General features: G+C 32.1%; 1 non-coding gene across 1 annotated transcript; it reads left to right on the plus strand.

The window, feature by feature from the left end:
• Window positions 1–2830: 2830 nt before the first annotated feature.
• LOC123207748 lies at window positions 2831–2937 on the plus strand. The gene has a single exon (XR_006500480.1). It is a non-coding gene; the product is annotated as a small nucleolar RNA R71 (small nucleolar RNA).
• The last annotated feature ends 11562 nt before the right edge of the window (window positions 2938–14499 follow it).

Consider the following 14499-nt stretch of genomic DNA (forward strand, 5'->3'; position numbering starts at 1 on the left):
CGTGGGTAAAAACCTACATGGCCAAGGAAAGAATGAACTTCCCACACATTAGCGAGGTAAGGCAAAGATTGAATGATATCAATTTTAGCCTTATCTACCTCTATACCCCTAGCTGAAACTACATGCCCCAAAACAATACCTTGCTCAACCATAAAATGACATTTTTAAAAATTTGAAACAAGGTTAGTTTCAATGCATCTTTGTAAAACAAGTGTGAGATTGTGCAAACAATTATCAAATGTGTCCCCATGAACAGTAAAATCGTCCATAAAAATTTCTATAATGTGCTCAACATAATCTGAAAATATATTGACCATACACCTTTGAAAAGTAGTCAAAACATTACAAGCTCCAAATGGCATTCATCGATATGCAAAAGTTCCAAATGGCCATGTGAAAGTCGTCTTCTCTTGATCTTTTAGAGCAATTGCAATTTGAAAATATCTTGAAAAACCACCTAGAAAACAATAGTAAGCTCGGCCAGCTAGCCTTTCCAATATTTGATCAATAAATGGCAACGGAAAATGATCTTTATGGGTTACCAAATTTAATTTCCTATAATCTATACAAACCTGCCACCCATTTTGAACTCGAGTAGGCACTAATGCATTATTCTGATTTTTTACCACTATGATGCCAGTCTTCTTTGGTACAATTTGAACAGGGCTGACCCATTTGCTCTCTGAAATTGGATAAATCATTCCGGCTTGAAGCAACTTCAAAATTTCCTTCTTTACCACTTCCATCATCGGTAGATTCAACCTCTTTTGTGGCTATCGAATTGGTTTAGCTCCATCTTCAAGAAGAATTAGATGCATGCAGGTAGAGGGACTGATTCCTTTAATATCAGCAATGGTCCATCCTATGGCTGTTTTGTGTTTGTTCAGAATCTGCACCAGTTTTTCTTCTTGCTACTCATTTAACTTGCTGGAAATGATCACTGTTAAGGTCTCCCTATCTCTAAGGTACACATATTTGAGGTGATTTGGAAGAGGTTTCAGCTCCAGCTCTGGTGCCTGCAAAACAAAAGGTAATAATTTTTCATTAAGCACTGGCAGCTCAATATAAGATACATTACCTGTATTTTTCAACTTCCTGAACTCATTCGTCTCTGCCATTGTATTCTGCACATCTGAAATTAATTTAAAGTCATCTCTTTCTTTCAAAATATTTTCACGGTTAGCCACTTCCAATTCATCTTCGTTATCAAAAATATCCTACGCTAGAGAATCAATTAAATCAACTGAATACACAGGAAAATCCACATCAGGATATTTCATAACATCATAAATATTAAATTGGACAGCTTCACCATCAAACTCCATGGTCAGTGTGCCTTTATGAACATCAATTTTCGTTTTAGTTGTTTTTAGAAAGGGTCTTCTTAGCAAAATAAGTATAGTTTGGTCATTATTTTCCATATCAAGAACATAAAAATCAGCTGGAAAAATTAATTTATCATTAACCTGAACAAGAACATCTTTAATTAACCCCTTAGGATATGCATTTAATTTATCGGCCAACTGAATAACTACACCAATTTTTTCTAAAGGTCCAAGATTAAGAGTATAATAAATGGAATATGGCATTACATTAATAAATGCTCCTAAATCTAACATGGCCTTTTCAATTTTAGTGCCTCCTATGGTGCAAGGGATGTAAAACATACTTGGATCTTTGCATTTTTCAAGAAAACTTTTTCGAATTATGGCTAAAACATTTTCTCCTACCCTTATTTTTTCATATCTTTTGAGTCTTTGCTTCCTTTTCAATGTACACAACTCTTTCAAAAATTTAGCATAGCGAGGCATTTGTTTGATTGCATCAAACAGTGGGATATTAACTTCACACTTTCAAAAGGTCTCATATAAATCTGCATTATGTTTGTACTTCAGTTTTAAAGCTTCAGGAAAAGGAGGAACAAGTTTATATTCGTTGAAAGAAGGATATTTACCTGTCGCTACCTTTTTGGAAGAATTATTTTCTGCTGCCAATTCTTCTCTATTTTATGCTTGCTGTGTTGGTTCAGGTTGTGCTTTAATCAACATCTCCAACTCTTCCACTCTTCAACATTATGGCACTCGCATTCTCCTTTGGGTTCACCACAGTTTGTAACGATAGTTTGCTTGAATTTTGTGCTTTCAGCCTACTGATTACAGTAGCCATCTGACTCATTTGATTTTCCATATTTTGAATGCTGGTTCTGGTTTCCTACTGAAATTTCATAGTGTTAATAGCCAAAGTTTTAACAATATCTTCAAGAGATGTACTTGAATCAAAGTTTTGAGTTGGTTACTGCTGTTTAGGAATATAAGGCTGCTGGTATGGCTGAAAATTATTTAAAGGCTGATTCGCATATGTATTCCCATAACGAAGATTATGATGATCTCTCCAACCAGAGTTGTAAGTATTCGAATAAGGATTATAATTATGATTTCGTTGCTACTGTCCTAGAAATCCACCTATCGTATTAGCTTGTTCAGAGCAGTCCTCCTGAAATGTTAGGCACATATCAGTTGGATGACTTCCCACTGAACAGATTTCGTAAACTTTTACTGCTTCAATTTTTCCTACAGTCAGTTGATGTACAAGAGTAGTTAGATCATCAAGTCGTTTTTCAATAGAAAAGACATTTACCTTATTGACACATCGAGAGGAATGGTCTGATTTATTCCCAAATTGTTGTGAATTCGACGCCATGTTTGCAATTAAATTCTAGGTTGCTTCAGGTGTTTTGTCAGCCAATGCTCCACCACTCGCTGCATTAATCATATTTCTCTCATTTGATAGAAGACCTTCATAGAAATATTGAATAAGCAATTGGTCACTAATTTAGTGATGTGGACAGCTCGTACAGAGTTTTTTAAAGTGCTCCCAATATTCGTATAAAGACTCTCTACTCTACTGCCAAATGCCACAGATTTTTTTCCTTATGTTGGTAGCTCTTGATGCTGGAAAAAATTTCTACAGAAATAGTCTTTTCATCTCATGCCAAGTGGTGATACTTCCAGCGGGGAGATAATACAACCAATCTTGCGCATCATCTTTCAAAGAAAATGGAAAAGCCCTTATCTTGATTTGTTCTTCGGTTACTCCATTCGGTTTCATTCCTGTGCACACTACATGAAATTCCTTTAAATGTTTATGAGGATCTTCATCTGCAGAGCCACGAAAAATAGGTAAAAGATGAAATAGTCCAGATTTTAATTCAAAGATAGTATTAACGTTTAAATTAGGAAAAGTAATGCAGTATGGTTGCTGATTCAAATCTGGAGCAGCAAGCTCTCTTAAAGTCTGATTTTCAGCCATGTTTTCCTCAGTTTCATAAACAGTTCTGTGTGCGTGTAGCCTCTTTTTTGCTTTTTTTCTCAACACTTTTACAACATTTTCAATCTCTGGATCAAATTGTAAACTAGCTTGTTTCGAAGTTCGTGTAACAAACATACAAATAAAAAAACTCCCCGAAAAAGACGCCAAAACTTGGTACATGCTGTCGTTGACACCCAAATTAAATCCTAAATTCCTGCAACAAAAATGTTGTAAAAGAAAGTAGGGATCGTTCCCTCAAAGAGCTTTGATTAGTATGTCGTCACAAATAAATCAAAACAAGGAAATAAGGGGGTTTTGAATTGAATGCAAATTAAAAATAGTAAATAAAAATTCAGTGAAATAATTTAAAACAAATAATCAATTAAACGAACCTTGGTCTATGGTCAATCCACCATTGGAACTACGATTGATCATCGAAACAAAATATCAAATTAATTATTCAAATATTCGTTGTGGTATTAAATTTACCTGTCCTTCCTTACGATTAGTTAACCAAAAACATGTATTCCAATCGACCCTTATTGATCAATAATTCGGGTACGATCTCGAATTTAATTAAACAATAGCATTACAAATTAGAAAGACCAACGAAGCAAGACAACACAAATGTACGACATTGCATTTTATCCAGTTGATTATTTTCCTAGGATGTACAATTTCTGACGCAGCAAACGATAAACCTAGTTGCCACTTCGATTAGGTGGATTGAACAATTACAGATTCAACACCTAAACTAGCAGTAGATTATATTAATTGATAAACTAATCGCGCGCCTTAGAATCAACCAACACAATCATGAAAAATAATTCAGAAAGATAATCAATATTCGAATAATTAAAAAGACGCATTAAAGAACAAAAATAAATCTCACAATCATTGTAGTTCCATGGTTTCAGATCCCTTCAACCAAGAGAAAATATTCAGCCACTGTAAACCATATTTTGCTCTCTAATCCTCTAATTACAATGGTTCATTCTTCCCTCAGCAAAATAAAAATATATATATTATCTCACTACTAAAAATCTGAAAAATAAAAGTCAATCCTAATCTCCTAATCCAACCAAGCAAAATTAATACATATCTTCCCAAAAAGAAAGGAAAAGATATATATTTTGATGTATATCCTTCCTCCAAAAATATCCTTTCTTATCTGTCTCAATTAATCTTCTTTTCCAGCTAGTAATTATCCCTTTTTTAAGAAGCAAATCTTGATATTTTGTGGACCCTGGCAGCTGATCTGGACGTCCAGATTTAATTTTCGAATTCTGCTTTCGTCATTTCACGTGTCCACGCCTAGTCAGCATCACGAAATTTTTAGATTAACAGGTTTGCTCCAATTTTTTTATCTTTTTGGCCCAACTTACTCCAAAAATGCTCAAAGCTTCCTAAATGCGAAAAGATAAGTAATTCCATTAGATTTAATTAAATTTTCACACAACATAAGGGAATTATAAATCAAAATAATAACAATTAATGGCTTTATCACTAATTCTTTGAAATTTAGTTCACCTTCAACCTAATAGACAATCCGAGGTGTTAAACCAAAACTTAGGAACTTAACTTCGATGTTTTTGTTTTAGGTAGTCTTGTCAATGGCCAAAATGGTTACCTTGGGTGGAATATTGGTGTAACACTACATTTCACAATTCCACAAGGGTGTCGTCGTTTAAGGCAGTTTATGAGAGAGACCTTCCACTATTGTTGAATTGGTGGAAGAAGATTCAAAGGTAAAGGAAGTAACATAATAATTAAAGAAAGTGGTTTAATTTTAGATGAGTCAAGGGAGAATCTCATTAAGGCTTAAGAAAGAATGAAAAGGATAGTAGATAACAAAAGAGAGAAGTGGATTATCAAGTTGTTGAGCATGTGTTTCTCAAAATTCAACTATATTGTGTTTGCTCCTTAGTCTCGTTTAGATGAGATGCTCAGCCTACACTTTTATGGTTCCTATGAGATCCTAGGAAGAGTAGGACAAGTTACATACAAGCTAAAACTTCTATCAACTGTTAAGATCCATCATGTCTTTCATATTTCACAATTAAAGAGAAGTGTTGACCCTAATATCAAGTCAACCATTGTTGACTTCTTTGAATGATGAAACCAAGCTAGTGGTGTATCCAGAGGAGATTAGACAATATAGATATTCATCACAAGGAGACTTAAGACTCATGAAGTGGTAACAACTACCAAAGTGTGATAACACATGGGAGATGTATAAGGTACTCAAAAAGCTCTTTCCTTAATTTCATCTTAAGGACAAGGTACCAGTGGATTGGAAGCGTAATGTTAGGCAGCAAGTGTATGTTTCTTGTAAGTAAGCAAAGCAAATTCAAGGGAAAGGAATACGAAATTTAGATGGCAGCAAATTGAGCAAGACAGTTGGCTATTATACAGCCTTTTAGGAATTGAGCCACAAACTAAGAGAGTGAAAATATGGCAACACATGAGAGAAAAGGTAGTTATAAGAGGAAGATATCAAGCTGGATGGAATACAGGAAAAGTGAAGAGAAAAATATTAATCTTAAAGAAAAGAAGAGAAGAGAATGAGAGATGATGGTCTCTCCAATGCCAGGCAATTATGGAAATACTGTATTTACTGTTTTGTTTCCAAAGTAGATTAATTGTATTGTATGAACTTTATGGTGTTGTTTCTCAGTTTATATTCATTTCCAAAGATTTCATTATCCAAATCCTGTGCACATTTGTTGTTACTGTTGTGTGTGTTGGATTGTTGGAATTATTACCAAAGTAAGGAATACAATATAACAGTATAGCAACGATTGTGATTGCAGCAGAACATTGAAGCTTAGAGAGGAAAGACACAAGGTATGCATCATACTTACATCCATTGCCAGATATTGACCACTGTATCTACCATCATTGTTATCCTCGAACATCCAACTTGAAAAGCCAAAATTGTTTACTGAAGTAATCTCTAGATTAAGCCTCAATTATTGTGACAGAACAAGATTAGAAAACGAATTCAATAGCTAGACCACTATATCATGTACAATCAGTCTCTGCCCCTTTAGGACTAAATAACTTCTGAAAGTGATATATTCACCTCTCCAATGACAAAATGATTATTCATGTCTATAAATTTGGTTATTCTACAATAAAAACTAATCCAAAATGAATGTCAAGTAAATTAAATACCTGTTTTGATTGCCACTGTGAATGAAAGACCACCATTCAGATATTGTCCACTACTTTCAAGAATACAAGTAATGACAAAAGCACTAACTAGAACTTAATGAGTTCTATGAAGACTAGATTCAGAAAAAAATGTGCCATTAAGATTCTTGATTAGGACTGGTTAAATGAAACCACTGGAGCAATTTCTAATTGGTCAAATGAAGCATTACTTAGCTTTTCAATAGATGAACTCTTTATTTTAGAGATAGATGCTTCTTTTTAAATACAATGACCACAAACGTCAACATTAAGGAAACAATTAACTGGTGTGAATTGTGAGTACCATTTACAATCTGTGTGAGATACAATAGAAGAGTCATTCTCCTTTATAATTTGTACTTAAGGACTTATACTTCAACTAGAGATGGAAATTGAAGCTTGTCATTCAAATGCACAGAGAATAGTGCACTTTCCCCAGCCACAGAACCATTTAAACCAAAGTCATTGACAAGTGACAGCTGCTTACTCCATCACAATATCCTATTCAAATGAGAAACAAAACAAGAACTTCATTACAAAAAGTAAAAAAGGACTTGTATTTGACAAAGGGATCTGAAGTTGTGACAACTTCAAACATTTAATCCTTGTGTTGATTACCCAAGTGCTACCTGCAAAATTATACATATCAGGAGCATAGAGATGAGTTTGACGATAAACTATTATTTGTTAGGAGAATTTATATTAGGCACATAAATAAAGTAAGAAGAAAATAACCATGATCATGAAGTAAATGCAGATTCATTACAACTTCGGACACACCTACAAAGATAGAATAACTGGGAGGCATGTTGGAGAAGATTATATTATGTTTCATATCAGATATGTGTGCAAGTAGTTCCCTGATTCCTGCGTGGTGAAAAAAAAAAGCAACTCAATTCTTAGAATCTCTTCTTCAAAGTGCAAATCTATAACCAGTATAGAAAGATTCATCTCTTTCTCGACAATATCAACGTCAAATGCATATGTTCCTCGAATAAGTTTCCCATATTAGTCATGCTAGTATATATATACTTACAGTCCTGGAAAAATTTTGCCAGGCAGCTACTTCATATTTCCAATTTGCCTTACAACTGGAAATGTCGAGTTGTCCTGCCAAAGGTCAATTCAACATTTAGTTAAACAAATAATTTTGAACTGTATGCAGAAGATATTACCTATCAACACATTAATTGAGCTTAAAAATAGAAGCCACAAAATGTCACCAAGATTGACCTTCAATGATAGTGGAGAGCCATTCAAGGTCCGGTTTCCCTCTTCAAACCTCAATAAAAGGTCCCCAACTATAGTGACAATAAACTCTATGATGGCATGACCAACTCTGAAAAAAATTGAAGAGAAATAATTTTCGTTCATATTTCATTGTTACAGAGATACATATATATATGCAAAATAGGAATTCTAGATTAAGAAAACATAATATTTGATGCCTTCAATTACGATCTTAGAATCAAGCTCTACCTTAGTTAAATCCCTATATCAAGTTCTATTATTTGTATAATTTGCACCTATATGGTTATATACATATTTTACATATTCTGTAACACTTCCCTTCAAGTTGAATCAGATGTTAATCGTGCCTAATTTGTTATAAATATAATCAACCTGAACCCCATTTATAGCCTTAGTGAAAATATTTTCTAATTGTTCTCTAGTCTTCACATATCTTGTAGAAATCAAATTTTGTTAAATTTTCTCACGAACTAAATAACAGTTAATTTCAATTTGCTTAGTTCATTCATGAAACACATGATTAGAAGCAATATGAAAAACAGGTTGATTATCACACCATAATTATGCTGGTAGTGAAATGTGAAAGCCAACTTCAGTCAAAAGTTGATATCTAAGTAGCACAGAAGCGGAAACGCAGAAATGCTAAAATAGAAACGTTGAAATGCATTTTCTCAAAAAAGTAGGAAACGAAAAGATGGGGAAATGTGTGAATATGAAAAATATAGGTTTTTTTTTTTTTTATAAATATCAAATTTTTATAAAAAATACGTTAACCTGTATTTTAATTTTAAAAAATACAATAATTGATTTTATCTAATTAATTTATAATAACATATAACAAAATAATTTTATACCAAAAATAAATTATAAACTCAAGTTCTTGAAAAATGTATGTATAAATTAAATCAATATTTATATATTCATCTTTTGAAATGGAAAATAAGCATGTATATAAATCAATATATTATATCAAAATATAAAAAAATCATTCTACAAACTCAACATTATTTCATCAAAATAATAATTTCCAAGGTTAAATATCAAAGTCATTAAATGAAATATAATGAAAAAAATAAAAGAAATTATAAAATATTTATTATACTTTCTCTATTTGATCATTCAACTTATTCATTATATCATTAGCATCTTTATTAAAAAAGACATACTGTAATTCCAATTCATCTAATAAAAGGTTAGCTCATTGAAGAACTCTCACATCTTCCATACTTCCAAAGTCATCTCCACCATTATCTCATATCTTCTTCTTATCATCATAATACTTAGAGTTGACTTTTGACAACAAATGAAGATTTTTAGGAACAATTAGATTGTTATGAACATAAACAAATGAATTTAATTATAGAGAAACTTTTATCTAAAATAATATTTAAATCAAACTAGAGCAATTAAATTATAGTTTATAGAATTATTTGGTTAAATTGTGTAAAATCAAATATTCAATAATTATTAATAAAAAAATTACAGATTATAATCATTCATATATAAATATATATATATATATATATATATATATATATATATATATATTATTCACGAACATAATCTATATTGATGTATGTATTGCAAGTGTCCACCGTCTGCCATTAAATTTTAACATGTAAAAATTTATTTTATATCAAAAGAATTCATGAGAATAAAGACATATATATTGCAAGAATGAGCCAAGTTGCATTAAAAAATATATATACAATAATGTATCATGGCAATGGAGCATGCATCTGGTAGTATATATACAATAATTTAATATATGTTTTGCAAAAAATTAGAAATCTTGGGAATGGACCATGCGTTTGGCAGTCTATATAAAATAATTTAATATGTCTGTTGGCAGCCTATATAAAATAATTTAATATATCATGGGAAAGGGGCATGCATCTACAAGACTATCATCAACTTTAAATTCCACGATCTCAAAGCATCACAAAAGTAAAATTGACAAACTCATAGCAATATAAACAATAATTTAATATATATTATAAGAAATTAGAATAAATTTCAGTTTCCATGAACTTGCTTTTCACTTTTAATTTCTACAAACTAACAAGAGGGAGAAAGAAGAGTTTATACACACCCAATCAACCACTGTTCTAAGAAAAAGAGGATGCTTAATAGATTGAGAGTGAGGAAGAGGAGATAAAAACGGTTTAGGATTATTCAATTTCAGAATAAATGGGGAACAAATTTGTTCCCCTCTTATGCATAGGAAACGCGTTTCTATTAAAGAAACATGTTTCCTGTGTATTTAAAATTATCGAAACGACCTTGCAACATTTTGTACCAGTTTTGGGCCATTTCAAAAATTGAAACATTTCAGGTTCATGGAAATGCACCTACTGTGTGTTTTCGTGCTTTCTTGGTTGATATGTCCATATTATTTCATACATAGACTATGTCATAGCTCTTTATTCTAATTCCACACTTGATTAAGACATAACATTTTCCTTCTTACTTCTCAAAGATAGTGAATTTCCTCCAACAAAGGCACAGTAACCTGTAATGGATTTTTATCTATCCTGGAATCTACCTAGTTTGCATTTGAAAAACATTCAATATGAGTATGTCCATGATTTTTATATAGTATGCCACGTCTAGGAGCTCTCTTCAAATAACAGAAAATCTATTCTAAAGCTGCCCAATGATTGACTATTAGAGAAGATATGAATTGACTTATAACACTGACAAAATATGCAATATCAAGACGAGTCACTATAAGATAATTCAACTTTCCCATCAATCTTCTATATTTCTCAAGGTCTTCAAACAATTTACCATCTTTCGTAAGTTGCAAATTAGGACTCATTGGAGCACTATATGGTTTATCTCCTTTTTTTTTTGTCTCAGTTAATAAGTCGAGCACTACGTGAGATAGGAAAATGTCTTTCTTGCTTCTTGTCACTTTAATACCTAATAAATATTTCAACACCCCTAAATCTTTTGTTTGAAACTGAGTGTGAAGAACTTATTTAAGAGATGAAATTCCCATAGTATCATTACAAGTAATGACAATGTCATCAACATACACAACTAGAAGAATATTACCAACTTCACACAATTTATAGAAAACTTAGTGATCACGCTTGCTTTTTACCATGCCAAACTTTTGAATTGTCTAGCTAAATTTTCCAAAGCAAGCACGAGGACTTTGTTTCAAACCATACAATGATTTTTGAAGGCAACAAACCTACCCACACTCCTCTTGAGCAACAAATCCAGGTGGTTACTCTATATAAACTTCCTTTTAAAAGTTACCTTGGAAAAAAGCATTTTTGATATCCAATTGGTGTAAAAGCCAATTATAGGTAGCTGCCATGGAAATGATTAAATGGACATATGTCAATTTGGCAGTAGGAGAGAAAGTGTTAGAGTAATCAACTTCATAAGTTTAGGCATATAATTTAGAAATAAAATGTGTTTTAAGTCAAGCCATTGATCCATCAAAATTAACCTTAATTGCAAACACCCATTAACATTTAATAGTTTTATTTCCTGTAGGTAGGTTTATCAAGTCCCAAGTACCATTATCATCTAAGGCATTCATATCTTTCACTACAGCATCACACTGGCCAAGATGAGATAAGGCTTCATAAATATTTTTTGGAATAGAGATAGAGTCCAGAGATGTAATAAAGAAACAAAAAGAAGAGGACAAGTGATCGTAAGAAACAAAGGAAGAAATAGGGTATGTACAATGGCATTTACCTTTTCGAAGAGCAATTGAAGATCAATATCATTAGAGACTAGATTTGATGACGAAGAGGTTGGTTCACAACGTGCATTCGAAGGTTGTTGACGTTTAGAATAAACCTAGGTAATGGGTGGCCTAACAGGTATAAGATCATCAAGTAGAGAAACCTTTAGAGAACTAGCAGATATAGGATCAGTAGGTGGAGAAAACTCTAAAAAATTAGAATATGTAACAATATATACTAACAAATCATTGTCCTCCCCCTAAATGAAATAGGTAAGAAAGGTAAAGAAGAAATGAGTGTTCTCCAATAAGGTAACATCAGTTAACACAAGATATCAATTAAAAGTAGGACAAAAACACATATACCCTTTTTGAAGATGAGAGTAACCAAGAAAAACACATTTTAAAGATTTTGAATCTAATTTTGTGACATAGGGATGAATATCACAAACAAAACAAGTACTACCAAATATCCTAAGTTCAATAAGAAATAAGGATTTATTTGGAAAGAAAACAATATAAGGAGTCTAACCTTGAAGAACAAATGAAGATATGTGATTAATCAGAAAACAAGATATAGAAATCGCATCAGCCCAAAACTGTTTCAAAACATGTATTTGAAATAAGAGTACTCAAGTTGTCTCAAGAAGGTGTCTATTTTTCCTTTCTACTACTCTATTTTGAAATGGTGTGGCATCGCAAGAAGATTAACGAAGAATCCCCTTTTGAATTATGTAAGACTGCAAAGATTCAAAAAAAATATTTTTTGGCATTATCATTCTGTAAGGTATGCACAAAAAAATTAACTTGTATTTTTATTTCAGCACAAAAGGCATAAAAATGAGAAAACACCTTGAAATGATTTTTCATAAAATAAAATCAAGTCATACGAGAATAATCATCAACAAAAGTAACAAACTATTTAAATCTAGTTTTAGACAAAATAGGACAAGGTCCCATACATCTAAATGAACTAATTCAAAAGGAAAATTAGTCTATTTATTGACTCTAGAACTTGAAGACAAATGATGATATTTGGCAAACTAACACGATTCACAATCTAATGAAGATACATGACAAAATTGAAGACATAGTTTCTTTAAAAAAGGTAGAGAAAGATCTCCCAAACGACAATACGCTTCAAATAGAGTTAAGACACTAGAACAAACAATGGATCTTGGCACTTGCATGTCAAGGATGTATAAGCCCTCAGATTCATGTCTTCTACCAATAATCTGTTTTGTCGTAAGATCTTGAAATAAACAATGATTAGGAAAAAAATGAGACACAACAATTAAGGGCACAAGTGAGTTTACTCATATAAATTAAATTGAAAGAAAAATTTGGTAGATTTAAAACAAATGATAGGAAAATTATTAGAGTTGGATCGACAATGCTAGAACTAAGAACATATGATGTTGATCAATTTGCTAACATAAGATTAGAAAGAGATACATATGATTGAAACGTAGAAAAGAGACTAGGATTACTTATCATTTGATCTGTGGCACCAGAATCAATGACCCATTTGGATGATGAGGAAATAAGATATGTACTTAGTTTACTTGACCTAGCAATGGTAGTGATAAAAGTAGATGAAGACTTCAATGATTCATGGTACTGAGATAATTTGGCAAATTCATCTGCAAAAATCATAATGGTCTCTTCAGATGATGAATTGATTACAGTGTTAGTGGTTGTAATATGTGCTGACTGAGATTTTTGAGCTTGATTATACAATTTTCTACAAGTATGTTTTGTATATCCCGACTTATCCGATTATCAATAACTTTGTCATAATTGATGGTTCCCATTCCTTTATTACAACTCTTGTTATACGAATGTCTAGTTTCATGTGCACTACTTCGACTAACAAGAGCACTATTAGTCTAAAATGATAGGGTGCTTTCTATGTGAAATACCTCAGTAAATATGTCATGCAAAGATGAAATCTTAGGACTAGTGAGTATTTGAGATTTAGTAGTTTCAAACTCAGGAGGAAGACCAACTAGGAAGCTTATGATAGTCATCTGCTCCTGTTGAGCTTGTTGAACTTTCACATCAAGACTAAATGGAAATAACATATTTAGTTTTTCATAAGTTCTTTTAAAATCCATAAAATAAGATGTGATAGTTCGTAAGGTGATCATCATTCTCAAGGCTTAATAGATAAAATCGAACGGTCTTACTCCAATCTAGATAGTTAAAACCATTAAGCTTGTGTTTTGTGATTTTTGACATCATAAGAACAATATCAACCATAGTTATGGGCTTATTATTAGCCTTAATAACACCCAAAACAACCAAAAATGAGAAAAGATGCAAGAAAGTGCTTGACCAAGTGAATTTTACAGCAATAGAGCATAAATATATGTTGTACAGAGAGATACAATTCAAAAAAGGTGACCAGAGTCTGAATAGGGAGAAAAAACTAGCAAAATCGATTGTTCCGATTATTGTGACGATGTGTATGACGGGCTTTTAAGGTTTTGATTATTGGCATTATTTGAGTGCACTGGTGCCAGTGGTAAGATGTCACACTCATTGAAGATAGAGATCGGTGAAGGAAACTATTGAGGAAACAAGCGGCACATACTGGTCTTCTAGTGATCAGATTCCAAGGAATGGCTGATCTTCATCCTTCCTAGGTCAATGGTGAGATGTAAGTCACTCTATAAGGGTGAACCAAGAATTGGCATGAATTTGCTCACTTGGGGCAAAAGAACAGACAATTGATTTGCTCACTAAGGCAAAAACAACTTTGATACCATGAACAAAATTAAAGAGAAACAATTTTCATTCATATTTCATTATTACAGAGATACATGTATATATACATAATAAGAATCCTAGATTAGGAAAACATAATATTTGATTCCTATAATTACAATCATAGAATTAAACTCTACCTTAGTTAAATCTTACAATCAAGTTCTATTATATGTATAATTTGCACCTATACGGTAATATACATATTTTACATATTCTGTAACAAACTTCATTCCAACCCATATGAGTAATGTTTGGCAATTTAA

The sequence above is a fragment of the Mangifera indica genome, unplaced genomic scaffold (genome assembly GCF_011075055.1).
Source record: "Mangifera indica cultivar Alphonso unplaced genomic scaffold, CATAS_Mindica_2.1 Un_0099, whole genome shotgun sequence".
Classification (NCBI taxonomy): Eukaryota; Viridiplantae; Streptophyta; class Magnoliopsida; order Sapindales; family Anacardiaceae; genus Mangifera; species Mangifera indica.